The sequence below is a fragment of the Macaca fascicularis genome, chromosome 7 (assembly GCF_037993035.2).
Source record: "Macaca fascicularis isolate 582-1 chromosome 7, T2T-MFA8v1.1".
Lineage (NCBI taxonomy): Eukaryota > Metazoa > Chordata > Mammalia > Primates > Cercopithecidae > Macaca > Macaca fascicularis.
The window spans coordinates 90,116,829-90,137,086 of record NC_088381.1 but is presented as its reverse complement, the minus strand read 5'-3'; the positions used below and the strand labels follow the sequence as shown (position 1 = coordinate 90,137,086).

Sequence of the window (20,258 nt, the reverse complement as noted above, 5' to 3'; positions counted from 1 at the left end):
TAGTCCCAGCTACTCGGGAGGCTGAGGCAGGAGAATGGCGTAAACCCGGGAGGCGGAGCTTGCAGTGAGTGCAGGCAGAGCGGCCACTGCACTCCAGCCTGGTCGACAGAGCGAGACTCCGTCTCAAAAAAAAAAAAAAAAAAAAAAAAAAGAGTACTTAGAACATAAACAGTACCTTATTTATATTTGCATTCCTAATGCCCAGCACAGAGCTGGTCGATATTAGGAACTCAAAGATATTTGCTAGTCCAAGCAGGATTTCTAGATGCCCCAACTCTCAAGAAACCAAGAGGGTTGGTTGCTTATCTAGTGAAGACTGAGATTAGGAAAGAATTTGCCAGCCACTCAGGATAAAATATGGGAAATCCAGGTCTTTTACCCACTGTTGTAGGTGCAAGGAGAAGTGGGGCACTCTGCAGCAGGTGGTTCCCACTTGGATAGAACTTGCTAGGTACCTAGAGCAAGGTGCCTCCCACTTGGATAGAACCTGCTTGTAATAGCTTGTGGCTCACTGCCTAGGTGGTATCAGTGCCCACATTACCTACATGTAAAAGGAGCACTGACTTTGCAGGTCTACTAGCCCATGGTTTTGAATCTTGCTTTGTGACTTACCAGTAGCGGGACAAATTACAACTCTGAGTCTTGATTTCCTTATTTGCAAATGGGGTAATTATAGTTACCTTGCAGGGATGCTGTGAGGTTGAAATGAGAGAACACATGTGAAGGACTTATTCCTGTGCCAGGTACTCATTTAGATGTTGGCTTCTTTGCCTTGTCTCTTCTTCTTTGCCTTGTCTCTTCTTCTTTGCCATGGTGGGGTTAGTGACCTGGTCATAGCTCCCTGCCTGAGCCATAGTTACCAGGAGAGACACAGAGCTTGTTATTTCAAGCCTGGCACAGAACGTTCCTCTGAGGGAAACAGTGGTCTGTTGAGCCATGTTAGGCTGCCGTAGGACTTGGGTAGATAAATGAATGAGCTGAATGAAGCCGTGTCAAGAGACATATGAGTAGTATCAATCTACTGTGCCCTTTGGCAAAGGACTGTCTCTGGCAGCTAAGGATGGAAGACACATATAAGTTAGATCCCAATTTTCTTTGTCTATACAGGATAAAGAAAGGATGGGAGGACTTTAAGAAGAGAGAAGATGCCAAGGTCAAATCAAATTAACCCCATACCAGCTAGTATGCGTGCCCAGCTTAGTGTCATTCTCTGATGGTCTCTCTGGGGTCTTTGATATAAAACATTTACCCATAGTATTACTTCAATATAAATGGGAGAAAGTGCCAGAACTTCTGATTTTGTCACTAATTGGAAGTTTTAGAACTATTTTTCATTTGATTTGAGAATACAGCCATTCTTTCCCCATCCTCTTTGAGCTTTATGGGTGAAAAAAAGATAAATTTGGCAAAGGAAGGCTCTTTCCTTGCTTTATCTCTTACTCGTAACCCCAAACTCCTCACCTAAAGCCTTAGTAACAGCAAAGTCTTTCCCTGATGGGTGCCCAGGATTCACCTCTGCTTAGGCAGGGTGCTTATTAGCTGTTTCTCCTGTTCCTAATTGCTTTCTTTGCTTTCTGGTTTCTCTGCTGTGTCTCCAGCTGGTTGGACAAGCAACTGAAGGACAGGAACAGAAGTGAATGAAAAGAGAAGACGCTGTGTTTGTGTTTTCTCTTGGTTAGAATGCTGTGAGTCAGGACCTCAGTTGTTGGGTGTCCTGGGACTGCCTTCGGTAAGTAAACGATTCTTCTTCTTAGTCTAGCTGATTTGGGCTCAGAATGCTCAGATGGCTGGAATTAACTTTGTTTCTCTTATTTGTTCTACTGAAATGTCTGGGCCTCACTGGTTGTTTTAAAACAACATAAGATATTTTTGGAAATTAGTGAGGAATTTCAATGGGTGTCAAGGAAAATCACAGTGTCATTTGTCTCTAAAAAAATTTTGGCTGCCAATAGTCCATCTGCGACTCACTTTCCCAGCTGTGTGCCACCGAAGGAAGCAGCTGCTGAACAAAACAGCATAGAGGCAAGTGGGGCCTTTCTCAAGTTGTAATTCTGCTTCTGTTACTGACTTGGGACCTTGAGATGTAAATAAACAAACTTTTTCGTATCTATTCTCAGCTCAGGATTTAATCCCTTTAGGATGTCTTCTTGGCTCCCATCACCTAACTCATTTTGAAATTGAAATATTCTAATTTCAATCTGTACTTTCCTCCTGGAACACCCCCATAATCATTACAACCAAGTATTTCTCTTGTTTCCACAAGCATCTGATCTGGGTCCTCTATTACACTGTGAGCCCTACTATGGTATGAGTTACACAATGCGAGAAGGCTTGGATCTCGGCGTGGCATGGAGCACATAGCAAATACTAATATACATGATTGAATACAAAAATGCCACTTCTGTCCCCTGAGATTTATGGATACTTGATGAACACCTGTTAACTAGTTAAACCTTCTTGCTCACCTTTTCTTCTATGACTGTCCTCCAAGGATTGCATGGGGAGATTAGAGGGTTCCTAGTTCGATTGTGAGATGGTTGGGGCAGAGACTCTCAAATATTCCATCAGCTCCACCATAATTTTTGCTTTGCTTCTTATGTATCACTACCACAAAACCTGCTCCCGGGCAGTGCTCAACAATCCATGCATAGTTCTGTAATGACTTTGTTCTTCTGCCCCTAAACTTTTCTTTACCTTCAATAGTAGCTGGTTTTGAAAAAGAAGAAAGACGATTTCTCTCACTGGGACTTTTAGCATGGAGTAATGAATGACAGAATCAGAGACATGGATGACAGATAGAGCTGCATTTCCCTATTGCATGTGACGTGGCATTAGTCTTTGAGTGTTGGCTCTGGGAGGAATTGCTAAGTAGTTCCTTACTGGCAGAGCATACAGCAGGGTTATAAGAGTTGTAAGTGTCCTGTAGGAAACCTGAGTCTCCCACGTTAACATTCAGCAATTCTGGCTCCGAGGCGCCCTGGGGAAGGGCGAGCTCAGGAGGAAAAGGGACTCAGTCACTCACCAAATACCCCTGAGTCTCTGCCTGTCCCATGAGGGTTAGGACTTTGAAATCTGACCCCAAAACCAAATTTTACAAAGGATCGTTGCCCAACTCTTTATTCGAAGAAAAATTTCCTGTTTTGTGTTATCCCATGTCCCTGAAGGGCTGTTCTTGGCGGGGTAACCAGTGCTGATAAACCCATATGTTGGCTGCAGATGAGATAGCTAGCAGGACAGCAGGGATCTGTGTTCCCACTGATGGATAAAACACAGAATCTGAATTAGCAGGAGACCCTGCATTTTCAGAAAACAAAAAACAAAAAAAACAAAAAACAAAACAAAACAAAAAAACAGAGAAGACAGTCCTCACTTACCCCCAGTTCTCAGCTCAGTAGTTCATACCATCGAGTTTCCGTGGCTGGGGCCTTGAATAAACAGAGGCCAAAGTGGAGGTGTCTTTGTAGAGCCTCCTCACTTCTGGCGTCTTGGACTGATCCTGACTTCCCAGTTTTTGAGGATGACACAACGTCAGGCATACTGTGACTTAATTTGTTATCTTCTTGGAGGTGGGAACTTTTTCAGGTCATCTACTGTGCCTTTTATGTTGATAGAACAAATACTGTACTTTAAAAATATGCTCATAAATGACTTTAATTTTACTTTTGGCTTTAAATTTATAAATTATTCCATTATTCTATTCATTTAATGAGTGGGGCTACTGTTGTATTTTAACATCTCACAAAGCCTATATTTGCTTATTTTATGACAGTCAAGCAGAAATTACTTTCTTCTGTTTTTTATTTCTACATAGGAAGCCCTCAGTAATTTATTGCCATCCAGGAAAAAGGTCCTGAAGGCCTTTTGAATTGTATTTCTCCGAATTTCCATTGATATTTAATTCTTACTCGATAGGATACTAATGTAGAAAATAATGTTTGATTGTTCAAGAGACTGACTTATTTATTATCAACAACTTCCTAAAGCCTCAACCCAGCCCAACAGAGGGAAAATTTAGTAATCATCATCAGGATATTATCACACTCAATGGCAAAAGTAGTTAATACTCACTGAGTGCTTTTCACATGCCAAGCCTCACTCTGAATACAGTAACACGTGCTATAGTTCACTTAATTTCTGCAACAATCCCCTGAGGTAGGTGTTATTGTTATCATTATTTTATAGATAAGGAAAGCAAGGCACAAAGTAACTTGCTCAAGGTCATATAGCTATTGAGTCAGTAAATGGAAGGTCTGGAATTCAAAACTCAAGAAGTCTGGCTTTAAAGTCTGAACTTGAGCGCAGTCCTTTTATGATGCTTCTTACAGCATGACTGTCTATGTATCTATTCATCTATCATCTATGTATGAATTTACTGTACATATACATGTATACGTAGATATTTAATATTTTTTCAGGCTTTTAGAAATGTTAGTAAGTTAAGGGTATGTCATTAAGATGTTAATTGCTGGCCTTGATTTTGTATGTGTGTGCAATTCATTTGTCCCTCTGTGTATCAAAGACTGCTTTTATTTGTCAGCTGGAAGATTCAAGTAATTAAACAGGATTTAATTTTAATTTCTCATGGTTTAGCAAGATAAAAGTGAGGAGATCCTACCTGCTGAATACATTTTATTATTTGAGAAGTATTTGTTATATATGTTTGTATCCCTCACAATACTCAGTACATCAATTTGTAAGCCATAAAGGACTTTTAGTTTTGAATGAATGAATCGATGATGCATTCAAGATGCAAGTTTAAGATGACACTAAACACCCTGTGTGTTGTTGGTGCATCCTTTGAATTTTCTGTGTTGAGGCTGCTTGAGGCTTACAGTGTTTGTTCAGTGTGATATCCAGTATGCATCATGGAGCCCACAGTGCACAGCAGTAAATGGCTCTGTCTCTTGGCTGCACATGCTTAAGGATTAAGATTCTGGAGAACAATTTTCTGTCCACAGACAACTAGCGATGCTCTGATTCCAGGGTGCCTTGAAAGGGATGGCAGATATGGGTAAGCCTTTGGTTAGCTCTCTGCAGATGCCAGCACACAGAACCATAATTCCCATCAGGAATATTATATTGGCATTGGAACTTGACATCTGTCCCAATCATGGTGGCCATGTTGGAAGGCTGTCTGATTTCAGTCTTGCAGGAGCCATCTGGCAAAGAAAAAAATGATAGAAAATGAGAAATGAGAAGTGGTGGGAAATCGTACCCATTTACCTGGGGGCCACTTACAGAGGAAGGGCAGCGCAATGTAGAGAAGCCGGTACATGGTGCGTCTGCGGTTCTCAGTGCTGTGCACCATGCAGCCTACTTTGCATGCACAATGCACTTGGGCCACCTTATCTACAACAGCCATGTGGCTGTTTCATTGCTGAAGCAATAAAGGAAAGAGGTCCTTGGGGGTGGTTGATGCCGGTGCTATCAAAAGACATACTCAGATTTGTTTAAAGGCTGCAATCCAACAGGCTCCTTAGAGGAGCCACTCAGGGCCTGTGTTTTCAGCATATGGTGCCATTCCCTTATCAGCCCCAGGAGGCTTATTCTCTGAAAAGAAACAGCCAGGAAAATAGTCTTTTGTTGAAAGACACTTGGTGGGTCATGATCTCTTGGGTCCTTGTTCCTGAATTTCAGGAATCTAAGGTGCCCAGAAGGATGAGCAAAGGTAGAAACAGTCATTTTTCTAAGTGGACTGTGGCTTCTGTTGCCTATCTGGCAGTTTCTAGTACTTAGACCCACTCTTCAGAAGCCAGACAGGGAGGAAGTATTTTGCTCATTTTAAATTAATCAATTAATTGATTAATCAATCAACCATTAATTCAGCAAATGTTTATTGAGTGCCAAGTATATACAAACCTTCTGCTGAATGCTGGATACAATGGAAACAAAAACCAGCCAAAGTTTCTGCCATCATGGAGCTGGAAATCTGGTAATGATGCTTAACTTTAGGCAAGAGAAGCAGGTACAGCCTGTCAGATTCTGTATATGTTGCTGGGCAGGGGTAAGGTGAGGGCATTCTGGAGTCTGTGCATAGTTAGGCAGGACTTCTCCCCAGTCAGCACAGCTGGTTGTGAGCTCACTATGGAGGAACCCAGGCTGGAATTTTCCCTGGCAACCCACGCCCAGTTCGAGTCGGAAGGTTGCTTTTCTGCCCACCTTCTTTTATAGCCATTTTCCCATCAAGAAATTATTCTATTTGTTGACAAAGTTTTGGAGTTCCTGACTTAGCACTGTTATCATTCTATTCTTGGAACAGAATCAGCTTGGCTGCTATTGTTCCCACTGTGAGGATAACTGCATCTTTTGTGTGATGGTTTTCTTTTCATTGTGTACACAATGATTGCAGAGCCACAAAATTTTAATTTGGGATAAATAATAAGCTATCTTTAGGGCCAATCTTATTTTGGGAGTTGGGACTGATGGATGTCAAGGATCCTTTCTCTTTTCTTGCTTTTCTCAAAGTCTCTACCCCCACCCCTGCCACTCTCCTACCTCATCTCTTTCCTTCTCTCTCTTTCAAGATCACATATCTTTCTGCAAAATACTCTCATGAACAATTTTAAAGGGAGAGCAGGACAATGGACAAAGGAATAAGAAGATACTCACCCCAAGATGCCTGGACTTAGGGTTACACAGAATTGAGTTGGTGGCAACTGTGACTGCACAGATACACTGTAGACATGTGCACGAGGAGTGCTGGTGGCATGGCTATAGGATGTGCCCGCATCAGAGCAGGTGGGGTGGCATTGGTGGCCAGAGGCTTGCCCACGACAGTGTGGATGGTGTTTGTGACAGTGGAGTTGGTTGGGAAGATGTATGTGTGCTGCATGGTGGCCCTGGACAGGCCTATTCAAGACTCCCAGGGAAGGCTGTCTCTGCTGTTGGCGGAATGTTGTACCCAAAGCCATTTTACTGGGCTGGGGCGTCAACTGGATAGGGAGATCAAGGATTTAGAATATTTTCCCTGGATCTGGATTTCCTCGTTCCGTATCTGAAGAGAGGGGAAAAGATAATTCAGAGAAGAAAAAGAATATAGATGTTTGGCTTTTATTTTGTATTCAATCAGTGATCAAATGGGCACAGACAAAGTAGTTGGGAGCTTATCCACACAAACAGCTTTATAAATAAGAGGAGTGGGCAGTCAACTATGTAATGATTCTTGAGGGGCCCGAGAAGACCACTGCCCCCAAATCTCCTCTATTGGTTCCTGGCATTCTGCCACTGGAGATTAATCCTTTGGAATTAAGGATCAATCCTATGGAGTAGAAACATAAAAACATTCCTGGAAGGATTGACACCTTAAGCCTTAATGGACAAATGAGTAAGGATTAATTTCTAATGGTAAGACCTTCTAATGGTAAGACCTTGGGGCCTGGGACTAGGGAATCTTCCAGCACATAGCCAGGATGTTGGGAAGAGACAATCTCTCCCTTTTCTTTCATTCCCACTATCATTTACCTATTTTTGAGGTGTTTCTTAAATCTGTTTTCTCTTTCCAAGTTCTTCTGATCCTTCTCAATGTGCACCTCAGTCTCGTATTAATTTTACATCTGATCTCATTGTTTCCGGTCTCGGAACCAATCTTCCCACCCACAGTAATCTTTCCAAGCACTCTTCGAAGCACACTTCCTCTTATGTGCCTCCAATTTCTGCCCGTTTCCCATATAACAGAATCTAGTTCCTTAGTGTGATTCACAACAGCTTTCTCAGTCAAACCACAACCCACCCCTCTAACCACTCCACTGCCTCAATTCAGGCAGACTCGACTCTCACCTAGTGATCACTGTTCCCCAAGCACAGTTCTATATCCCTCCTTGACATTGCTCAAGCTGCACTTCCTCTGCCCGCCATGTCCTTCTCCAATCCCTCATTTGTCAAAATCATTCATCCTTTAAGTAGCTTTAACTAAAACTTTCACAGGGAGCCTTTCCTAGTCCTCCTGAACCAAGCTAATTTCCCCTCCTTTGGGCAGCTGTGCATTGTACTCTGACCAACATTTATCATGGTCTGACTTCAGAAATTAATGACATGAAAGTCTATATATGTCTCCCTTTGGAAAACACATACTCCTCCCATTCTCTCACTGGCTTTGGGAAGGTCCATTTCTAAAAGATAGATTTCTTAGGGAATTGATTTTTCAAGAGGCTGCCAGGGTGCTCTATCCAAGATGCAGGTGATTCTTAGAAGTCTCATCTGAATCCTGTATGCAAACTGCTGGACTTTGAACAGAACTTGAAAGAAAATTTCCTGGTTGGATAATTTCTGGTGAATGACCTGAAAGATCTGGCTCCCACACTAGCAATATTTGGGATTCATAGTCCTTATTGCAGTCCTTGGTGTTCAACAAAGTAGCATAATGTGATCATTTCCCCAGGGATAACCCAGTATGTGCAGTTTGGAAGGACTCACCAAGATTACCTGCTCTGCCACAGCAGCATAACCAGGGCTGCTTGCTTTTGGAATGATAAGAAAGGACTATGGTTTCAAGGGAAGCAGTCTCAGACACTTCTTGCCTGGGCCAAAGTGAGTGTCAGTAGGAACTCGGAAAGATTCTGGGTTTTTCAGAATCCCAAGGCAGGAGGGTCTGTGGCCTGTCATCAGTGTTAAAGCTGGACATCAGGCCTGGCGTCAGGCCTTAGGCATTATCCACTCACCAAGCCTTTGACCTGGAAATCAGAGCCCTGATGGTAGGTCTGTATTTGAATGCAGGGAGCTGACCCTGGAGATTTCCTGCCTATGGAGTCTTATGTATTGACTGTCAATCTCCTCTCTTATGGAAATTTCTGTACATTGTTTTTTGCAGGTATAGAACAGAGATTTTACCCTAGAAACCCATGCCTTACTCACACCAAAGTCATCCTGAGCAAGATATACTAATAGAACATGCCTAACCTATGATCAACTCACCTCCCATTGGACAGTGATAGAAAAATGTTATTTTAGAATGATTTTTTTTCAATCTCTGCTCTCAGAAAAGGTGTCAAAGGACATCTTTTTTTTAACAGCATTTTTATGAGAAGGATGAGGACCATGTACTCTGGGGACCTATGTTTGAACTGTAGGGAGAGATTTGTTAGAAATTTTAGTAATAGGGATAACTTACAAAAGCAGGATTTCCTTTTTTCTTTCTTTCTTTTTCCTTTGGCACAGCGGCTCCTTGAAGATTGCTGACGGCATTGAATTTCTGTAGGTAAAGACCCTAGATGAACTTTAAGCACTCTTCTTTTGTTGAGAAAACTAAAGTAAGGTTGAGAATGAGGTTATTCTCATTTCAAATAAATATTCACTCACTGTATTGGAGATTATGAAGTGATCATAAAACTGAAAACAGGTGTTGTGCATCAAAATAGTAAGTGTTCTGTTAGAAAAATTAAATGGTATTTTTTAGTTAGAATGAGGGGCATATTTTTCCCAAGTGTGAATTTAGTTAGACTTGTTGATGTCACACACATAGTATTATAAGATCTAGTAAGACAGCCGAGTACCAGGTTTGCTTTGTCGGGGTCATGAATGTCGGGCCCCATCTGAGAAGGTGGAGGGGCAGGTAGAGAGCTTCCCTGGAGGAAATGTTTTTCTCACCGTCAATCATCCCAGGGCAGGAAAAAACTAGTTTTGGACTGAGAAGAAAAGATCTCCTCTGCTCTCTGCACTTGGAGATACGGAGATGCCTGCAGATTTTTACTGGGTGCCTTGAGCTGGTCTTTGCTATGTATAAGCCTGCTTGGAGGTAGAAAGAGTCTCAGGTTGGGTTTTGGGGTCTCAAAATGTGCTCTTCTTTCTTCCTCAAACATTTAGCAGTGCTTTGAATGATTAAGAGAGGGGACTGTGTCCACCTGATATGGGATTCATTGTGGTGAAGGTAGAGTGGAGAGCAGCCTGGAGAAACGTCTCACAAGACGATGAAAAGTGGCCTGAAGAAGAGCTCTGGCTCTGTGGAACTATCAAGCCTCATGGGGACCCACTGTGGCATATGAAATCCCCACAGATCACTTGGGGACATCACAGATGCTCAATATTCCGCTTGATGAGCCTGCAGGTTCTTGTGAATTGAATATTAATGAAATAGTGTCTGTATTTTGTAATCCACAGGCTGGTGAGGTCTGAGGACACATGGATGACATAATGAAGGACTTCCTAAAAATAAGAGACCTGAAACTCTTGAATTGGTGTTTGAAATAACAATTGTATAATGACAACCACTGGTTTAATTAACCACCTGACCATCCTTAGCTGACTTTAAGACTAAGAATGCTCAGCAACTGATTAATGATTTAAACTTTAGGTGTCATAAGAGCTAGAAAACAACAACAAATCTGAAAATGACTGGTTCCACTTTATACATATGTTTCCACGCATGCATTCATCCATTTATTCATCCAGCAAAGATTTGTTGCCAAGCACTGTGCTTGCTACAGGAATGCAGACCTTACACATTACCCTCCAGGGGCTTACATCTGAGTGAGTGAAGACAGGTAGGAATCTGCATCCCCTAGTCAGAGAGACAGATTGTTTCTGGTTAATGACACAGTTAGGGAAGCATCCCTCTCAGTTTCCTTCACAGGGGATTGTGTCACCCATGAAACCAGATGTGCTTTTCCATGAGCTACCTTTTATTCCTATGATCCCATGTGGAGGAGCTGCTGTAATAGACCTAAGTGTTCTGCTAGCCTATGGGTGCTCTACTGGTCCTTGGTTTTGGCTTCCAACCAGAGGCTGCATCCTGAAATGACAGGCAAGGTTGAGACAAAGATGGAGCGGAGCACCTAGAGTGCTTTGGCCGGTCCAGCATTGCCCTCCAGTGTTCAAATGCAGGAAAGTGGGGAACAATGAATTCTTAGCATAAAGTCCTGAGATGGCTGTCTGTGGATTAATGAGGGGGTTCCGGGATGGCTCCCCCAGAGGAAGGGTGGGAAAACAGAAACTGGGAGCCAGAGTTGAGATATAAAAGTGATGATTAAGATTCATTAATGACAGGCATAGGCATATGTGAGATAGGCATAGAGAGAAACAGAAACAAAGACCCTGTCAGTTTACTAACTCAGATTTTGTCAGGAGAAATAGCAATTGTCTGGCAAGATGACCAGGCTCCCCGGGGATTAGAAAGCATGGTGGTGGCAGTGGAGGACCGGTTACCTAGAGCTGGATATCCAGTCTTCTCAGTCCACCCTTTTCAAGGTTCTAGGGAGACTTCGATCTAGAATTATTACCTCCAGGTTCAGGGGCAGTCCAGGAAAGAGCACAAATCTCCTGAAATAAAATTGGAGGCAAATATCTGTACGTAACAAACTTTTCTCATTAGATTTGCAAAGAGGTCTAGGTCATAAGAAGGTAAGTCAGCATTTTTCCTGGGACATAAATGGTTTCAGTCTCCTGTCTTACATTTAGGTAGTTCATTAACTCAGCCTTGGAGGGAGGTTTTTCTTAACCTCAGGGAGTTCCCCCAGTTGGGTCAATGTCACTGGAAGATGTCCACCACAGTAGGACACTGTCTTGTCTCCCAGATCATGGATCTATATGAGTCAAGGCTGAAGTAGCCTTGGCAACCAATCTGCTCTTGGCAAAATCTGCAACTAGAACAATGTTTGCGTCTTTCGTTTTGTTTCACGTTTGCACACCTAGATGACCTAGATCACCAATTATCTTATGGTGTCATGGAAGCAATGGAGCTTCAGCCCCACCCCAAATCTTCCGCTGCTTTATTTCTTCTAGTTGACCTATGACTTGACTTCCAGAACCTTCATTAAGCTTGAAATAATCTCTGTCCCTGCCCCTGTTTCTCTCCTACCCTGTTCCTCTGAAAAGATAGAGAAATGAGTCAGAGAAACTTCCTGATCACATTAAAAAACAAAACAAAATACCCGATGACTAGCTCAGGAGCTTGGTAACTACAGCATAATGTATAAAAGGTTGAATTGCTCACATAATTGTCTGTAAAGTTCAAGCAGCTTAAGCCTTTCTGTAGAAGACCTCAGTCTTCACCCTACGCACAATTCAAACTGTGGTTCAAGCGCAGGGGGACCGAGAATAGTATACCGAGGAAGGATGGATACCAGATACCTTAGTGACAGGGCTCTTGGAAGACATCACAGTTACAGTAACTCTGGCGTGTGTGTGTAGCTCTGTGTGCATGAGTGTGTGGTAAAAATGAAGCTTTGTGAAGTTAATAACTGTGTCTTTCCTGCACTACTTCATAACTCCAGTGCCTGCAACAGAGTAAGCACTTGCTAATAAGCATATTGCCCCATAGTACAGTGGTTAAGAGATGATGCTTTGGAATCCAGCTATCTAGAATTTTAGCTCTTCTATTGTAGTTGTTCAATCTTAAGAAAGTTTCCTAGCCTTTCTGACCTTAGGCTCCTCATCTGTAAAACAGGAATAACAATAGCTGCCCTCCTACACCAAGAATGTCAATGAGGATTAGAGATGATGCATGTGAAGCCCGAGGCATTGTGCCTGACACGTGGTCACTGCTCAGTAAAGAGTAGCTGTTTATGTTATTTCCATGTGTGGGTATGTGCAGACCTCTGTGGGTGTATGAGAGCTTTTCAGTCAAAGGTCAACTTAACTGCAAAATAAAATCAGCTTCATTTCAGAAAATGAAATGTGCAGGCATGGGGTAGAACTGATTCTCTTCCTACATGTCCTTTGCCACTCCCTTCTATAACCATGAAGACTTTGCTTAAGTTGCCAGGGACCAATGTGCTCTTGAACCCTGTCTGGAAGGGGAACACCCCTTGCATATAAATAAGCTTTCTGTTGAAATGGGCATGAAGGGACAGTGGCTGACTCTCCCTTTCTGCTGTGTGCCCTGATGCTCATTTGACTGTCAGCACCACTGTCTTCTGCTGTGGATGACTGTGATCGACCTGGTCTTGCCAACAGAAGAGAGAATTGGAGCCTTTGTATTCAATCATCATTGAGAGCCTATTAGGAGGACAAGGTACCATGTGGCTACTTGAAAGGCTGAGAGTCTGGAAATGGCCACGACAGAGGAAAATTCTTTCACTTGGCTGACGGAGGCCAGGTCTATGGCTTTAAGGCAATTGGCACAGATGCTGAGCGAGGGGGTGCATTCATTTTGTGCTCAATAAAACAACTTTTATTCAGGGATGTGAATTGTTATCCCTCGGGAAAGGTGAAGGTACAAAAACAGGTTGTAATTTCTTGGAGAATCTAATTCCCTTGTAGCTGGAGACAGAAAGAGAGTGAGAGGGAGGGAGAGAGATAGATGAAAGGAAGCTCTGTTATCCTAGGAAGTCCTAGGTAATTACCCAGCCTGAATTTCTCCTGGAGCTTCAGGATGGTACCAGATGTGTCCAGGCCCTCTGCGCACCACCCCACAGAGCTAGCAACCAGAGTCCACCTCCTCCCACCGTGGCTGTTCTTCATGTCTGGGAACACATCAAAGGAGGTTTGATATTCATAACTGCTGTGAGTCATTTTCACATGGAGCTGTGGGGAGCTGCCTGTACTGCTGCATGCTGTATTCAGCCCTTTGTGAGAGCAGCTGAGCTGAACCAATCCTCCATTATGGGTGAGAGTAGATTCCTCCTGGGAGACCTGGATTGGCTCCACACCCCTGTGCAGAATAAAATAGGTCTTCTTATTGAGAAGTAGTTATTAAAACATCCCCCAGTCTTGGCTATGCAAGTAAACTGCCCATAGGGACAGCTCTGCATGGTCCTTCCACAAGAGTGTGGCCACCTCCAGGTCCTGATGTTAGTGCCAATAACATCTGAAGCCTCCCTTTTTGCCTCGCTCCAAGGACAAAAGACATCAACAAGACTCCAGCCACCACCCCATTGCTTCTCAATTGCAGAAGGAAATTCTGCTTGCTCCTGTTGAGTTTGGCTATTGTTGGAAAAAGTGTCCCATACGACTCTCTTTGAGGGCTGGCAGAGGACTGGGAAATTAGCCACAAGACTGCAGAGCTGGAATGGGCCTTAGTCATCAATCGGTTCTAGTCCCTCAAATTACAGATGATAAGTGAGGCACAGAGAGGTTAAGCGAGTTGTCTAAAGTCACACAGACAAGGGAGGATTTCTAGCACAGGAAGTAATTATCTAAGAAAGGGAGAGAAATCCTGGCAGGGTGAATCTTGCTACTACATTTTCACTGGAGGATGCTTCAGAGGGTTGAATCTATGGGAAAGCAATGGGGACCAGGAGAGCTGCAGCTGATCTCAGTTTTGCACCTCAGTTTCTCTGTATGAAAAATGGCTGTATTAGTTACCTTCATTTCAGGACTGTTAAGGGGCTTCATGAGTGACTCTGAGAAGTCCTGGGAGTTCTGGGCTTTCAGGTTAGTAAGAGAACAGTTTATTGTTGGGCCTGAGACAGGGATCGGTTGCCTGGACTGCATAATCTGTTCTCTGTTCCTTGGCTACCACAAAGGCCTTATGAAGCCCCTGGGTTTAGGAGTGTGGAATAATTAAATAAAGGAATAGTCAGACTGAGTGGTGGAGTTGGAGAAAAGTGTGAGGACTGGGGAAGTGGGTAGAATGTAGTCATAAAGTAGAGCAATCCCTGCCTGCTCTGGACCTGGGAACACTCTCCCAGGAAAAAGTGTCTTCCGAGTGAGGTTGTTCCCCGCAGTCAGCAGGACTGGACTCCCTCCTTTTGTTTGGGGCAGCATGGAAACCGTGTTTCCCTATCTACGTGCATCTGAATGCACTCTAGTTATGCTATATCTCTTCAGTTTTGCCGGAGAAGCAATGTGGTTTGCTCTTTAAAATGCCCAGAGCTCCCTTTCCCATTTGGGGTTTGTGGGGAAAGGTCAGACCACAGAATTGTCTCGTGGTAATAGGGCTTCTGAATAAATGAGCCCCAAAGGACTGCCGGAGGGGACTAGAGAGCAGCAGACTCCTGCTGGGACTGAGTCTGGCAGCAGGAGCCACACAGTGTCCCCCGGCCAGGGAGAAGTGGCCCCAGTGGGCTGCTCTTCATTTTCTGGCAATGCGCCCCGTCCCCTGGCGTGGCGAAGTCCCACGAGCCCAGAGGCCCACGTCCTGACATTAGTCTTCTCAACTGCTTTCTTCTGTTATTACCTTGTCAACAACAGTATCCAGAGACCTAAAGGATAACTCTGCATGATGATGCAGTGAATGACTGGTTAGGTGCCTCCTGTTTAATAACCAGAGAAATATTGCTGTGCGGCATGTCTCCATATGCTGTGGCATCTGTGTCTGGCATGTAAGGGACTAATTTTCTTCACATATCTCATTAAAGACGTAAAGCAAAATGGAGGGGCTTCCAGCCTAATTCTGCCCAGCCCGCCTGCAACTCACGTTTCTTACCATCTGCTGCCATCTAGTGGCCACTTGTCTCTTTTCTGCATTTGTTGATTTCATAACGGGGCTGAAGTTTCGGCCCTTGTGAAACAGGAGTAAGACAGTTACATAAAAACCGTAATCCTGGATCTCCTCAGATTCCTCGTGGCAACTGAGGATTGGTTTCCATCCCGTGACATCCACCTGGGCTACCGTGAAATTGCCTTCTGGGGCTTGGGAGCTTTCTCCCCTGTGGAGAGACATGCTCTGTCGACTTTCTTATAAATCTGCCCGCATTCCCGACTCTAAAAGTAACTAATAAAAACCTGGTACACTGGGCAGTTCTTTCCAAAAGCCAAGGTGAATCCTCTGACCTTGGGGCAGACAGAGTCCCACACTGCGTGCTGAAACCTCCCCGATTCTTGAGGAATCCCCAGAGGTTGGGACGGAAAAGGCACCCAGAGGAAGGGAATTCCACGGGTCTTTTCCAACAGCTCACCTGCGCATCTCCACACAAAGTCCTTGTAAGAGGAAGCCCACTTCCATGGCAATTCAGGATTCACTTTTCTGAGGCTGATCTTGCCTGACCCTTGCTCCGTGGTCTGTGCTGGCATCGGAGTGTGTTTTCGGCCCTGATTCGTCAGCGTGGGGCTTGGGATAGCTGTGAAACACTCCCCGGGATGGAAAACACAGTGTGACATGGAGGGCTGAACTTGTCATTACAACTCGTGAGAATGGTGAATGAAGAGCAGACAGGGCCCATGCCAGCTGCAGGGTTTAGGCACGGGGTGCAGGTGCCTGTGCATCACCGTGGGCTCCTCACACGAGAGGATGGAGCCCGCACCTCTGGGCTGGGAGCTAGACACAGAGTGATGTTGCTTTTTGTAATCAAACCAAGCGGTTGATATTCTTCTCTTTAAACCTCAGCATGTGTTCATTAATTTTATTGATTGATTCATTCTTCCATATGTACTCAGCTCTAGGATATGCAGTGAAGCAAACACAAAAGACAAGAGTATGACAGTCTGGACCCTTGAGGATCTTTTTATTAGAGAGGAAAGTAAAAAAGAAGCATAGCAGTCAAGGCTGTATTAATTCTCCATGTAAAAAAATGTCTAATATACGAAGTAGGGGTTCAGAGAAGGGTCACTAGCAGTTACAACAGCTGGAGAGTGTATCATGGAAGTAAATATTATAATTCAAACTGCCCAAGGAATTGCTGTGGATAGTGAAATGCTCTTTAAGATGTGTGACCTCCTAAGTCCCCGAAGTCTAGGGACTCTGCTCCAGCTGTTGTCTCCCTGAGTCAGAAGACAATGGGAGACAAGGAGAATCTTCCAGGACCCCATTCATTGACCTGTAATAGTTTTCTCCCCCTCCTTAATATTACTGTTCATTCATTGATTGACATGTTCATTCATTTATTCATTCAAGAAACCTATACCATGCCAGACCTGGAGTTACAGAGATAAATCCAGAAATATCTTGCAAATTTTCACATCAGGTTGCCACTGAGTTGGAGCTTCATAGAACAGAGACAAGCCAAAATCACTAAAAATTGTTGTCTCCATCTTCAGGCACTTGTGTTAGTTTCCTGTTGATTCTTTGCTGCTTTTAGATTATCTGCCCATGGGGTCCTCCCACTTTCTCTCTGCTGCCCCCAATGTTCTGCTGTGTTTTTTCACAATCCGTTCACACCCTTACCTCTGGAGGTGAGGGTGAGTGAAGGTTCCTGGCACTTCTAGTCAGCAGGGATAATGGTCAGAGAGAACATTTTATTGGTCATGTGGGAAATAATCTAAATACAAACAAACAAATAAAAGACCATCAGCTTTAGTCTTGGTTAAAAGCAAACATCCCACTAGTTTGCAATGGTGTTTGATATGCCTTGTGAGGAAGAAATTCTATTATGTCAAATTTTCAAAAGTCTGTGCTGCTGTGATAAAGCTACTTACATTCCATAACCAGAGAGTTCAGTGAAAAGGGGCTGTTAAGAGACCAGACAGTTTGGAGAAAGGTTTTATGTGACTTAAATTTACAGAGGGTTGGCGTCTCCTTGTGTTTACTGACAAGGAACAAGAAGCTTCAGTATCAACTCCCCAGGAATATAACCTTTAACAGCAAAGCATTTGATCAGAAAGAGCTCAAAAAAGTATTATATTGTTCACTTAATCCTCAGAATGTTTGTGTAGGAAGCTAATTTGTTTCGTTGAATTATAAATAAACTCACAACCTTCTATTACTTAACTCATTCCTTTCTTTCTCTCTTATGTAGTCTTTTCTTTCAGTCAGAAGAACTTTAGACCCTCCTGGTTCTCCCCCTCCTCTCCCCTGGGCCTACTTTTTTCTTAGCAAACCACAAGAAATAAGGCTCCATAGCAGGCATTGCCCAGGGCTTGGTTTCTTTGCCAGTCCTGTTGTTGGGCATTTATATTCTGGAGACAGAGGCTGCCAGGGAGCAATTGGTATCAGATGATTTATACATTTCTGTGAATGCTGAGACACAAGATCCAGCTGCTTGTTGGCTTAGCTGTGTCCTAGAGTTGGGCTGGGTTACCTTGGTCTTATTCACATTGCCTGGACAAGCAGGCAACCCTCCATACGCTATCCACTCCAGGTCTTGGAACCAAAGTGAAGCCAAAGATCAGAGACTCCGTGTCTTCCTTCCCTCTCTCTTCATTTCTGGAAATGTCATAAGAAAGAAGAGAAATTTTGCTCAGTTTCATGGGATTGTGAGGGTGTTGTCACTTGGAGTCTACTGTGGATCGGGGGAACCACAGCCCATGAGCTTCCCACTTCTCCCTTGATCCCCCATCACGTCTTCTCTGAGCTTAAATGAGTTTAACCCCCAATTTGCAAGCCATGAACTGGGGAACAGAATTTAACTTCCCTTGCGCATCTACTGCATGCCTTCAACTTCCCTGCAACACTGACTCATATAACTTTCACAGCCAACCAAGGTATGTATTACGTTCCCATTTTATGAACAAAGAGGACCCAGGAGGTTAAGTAACGTTCCCAAACTTTTAGAGCTAATTGTGCTAGAGATAGAACTTGAATCTAGATGTAAAGTTCTGACAATTTCTGTAACCATATACAGCCAAACGGAAGGAGTAGGCCAATTCTCCTTTCTCCTCTACCTAACGCTGTCTTTGTGAAAGGGTCAAGCAATGCTGGGAGGGAGGAGATTCCTTAGCTGTGTCCTTTCCCAGGAGCCCCACTCCCCAGGTCACGATAGATTCACCGCATGTCACGAATCTAATCACTCCAGTGGTCAGCTTCAACTTTCGGCAGGTGCTGGGATTTGGCCAGGGCTTGCCCTGGTAGGGTCATGTGAAGGGAACAGCCCAGTCACTGTCACATCCTCAGCAGCCCACTGTCACTCCCAGTGTCCTTAGGGCCAGAACCGACCAACATCCCAGAAATTCCTTCACTGAATCTTGTTCCCAGGGACTACTGAACCCCTGAGGAGCCGGGTGGGGGAGAGAGCCAGATACCCCGACCCACCACTGTGCTTTATCCTCTGACAGGCTGGGCCCGAGTAAGGAAGACCAGTGGCAGGAGTGACCTCCAGCCAGACCCCTTCTGCCCTTCGCTTTCCCACGATGGGAGGGCGGGCCCTGCTTGCTCTGGGCCAGTTTCTCATGGGCTTCTCTGAAGCAGGTACTTGCCGATGCGGGAATCTCCGATGTGGGAATCCCCGCACTCTCAGGGGACCCTGAGATGCTGGGGACTTCCACCCCTCAGAAGAGGGAGGTGATAAAGTTGGCTGGGACTCGCAGGCTCCTCAGCCTCAGTTACATGACAAGTGGCAGGGCTTGCCTGCTGATGAGAGGCTCTGTTGGCTTTGGAACAAGTTGAAGGAATTGACACTAATATTTTTGAAGTAAACATAGGCTCTGGAACTCAAGGCACAGGCCAAGCACCCCTCAGGTAAAGCTGGGGCCAGGGGGAAACAAGCAGATACAGGAAGTGCAGCGGACGAGTGGCCGGAGGACAGATGTAAACCCCAGATAACTGGTCAGAACTGACTGCAGAGAGGGTGGCAGGCACTGTCACTTCTGGCACAGGCTCAAAGGGTTTGAAAAGAGAGAAAAAGGAGATGTGTTAAGACAGTCTGATGGGCGATGAGTGTTCTATTAGGGTTGGATTTTTGTATGTGAGAGAGGCCTTCTGACTGGTTTTCAAGTAAACTTGTCAATCTTTGATTGGTTTAGTATGTATTGGTAATACATGGGGATTTTCCAGGCTGGGTAGGCCCATATGGGTTTTCCAGTTTTCACTGAATTTGAAAATGTGGTCATCTGCTTTAAGTCTGAGTGTGGCATAAGCAATTTTCAATCCCAACTCTGCCTTCTAATCTTAGGTCTTGGGCAAGACTGTGAACCTTTCTGGGCCTCAATTTCCTTGTCTATAAAAGAAAAGGGTTAAACTATGTGATCATCTGGAAATCAACTCCAGGTGCCGAGAAGGTAGAGGTCGCTTCCAGGTGGCCCACCCCTTCCTCATCCCCTGCAATCCTAAGGCAGCAGGCTGCCCTTCTGCAATCTGTTTACTTCTGGAAGCCACTGTAGATATTCAGCCTAATTTGATTTTCCCTGTGTAAAAAGATGTGACTAGAGTCACAGAAAGGTTTCCTCCAGGAAAAGGAGGATCTGAAGGCCTCCAGGATCACTCTGGATGACAAGCAGAATTTAATCAGTTGGTCAGTGTGCCTAAATCCTCTCGTCATGGTGGTAATGTTTGCAGTTCAATTTTGTTTTTATAGAATATAGGATTTAGTGATTCGGTGAGAGAAGGACGTGTTTCTTTTGTAACCGTGATACTGACGTATTATTTAGCCCCCATTTGAGTGTGGTTCTCTGTTGAGCACCATTCCCAGTGCATTAAATGGAAAGAAACTTCCCTCTTGAAGCTTCCAGTCTGAATCAACAAAGTGGTTCCCATATGAAAAGTAGACAGACATACAGGCTAGTGCAAAAACACC

The 20,258-nt window shown here is 44.2% G+C and overlaps 1 protein-coding gene across 1 annotated transcript in view; it reads right to left on the bottom strand.

Moving 5' to 3' along the window:
• LOC101925857 (T cell receptor alpha chain constant) overlaps positions 1-20,258 on the bottom strand; it is a 487,011-nt gene that overhangs the window by 150,435 nt on the left and 316,318 nt on the right. The window lies entirely within an intron of this gene.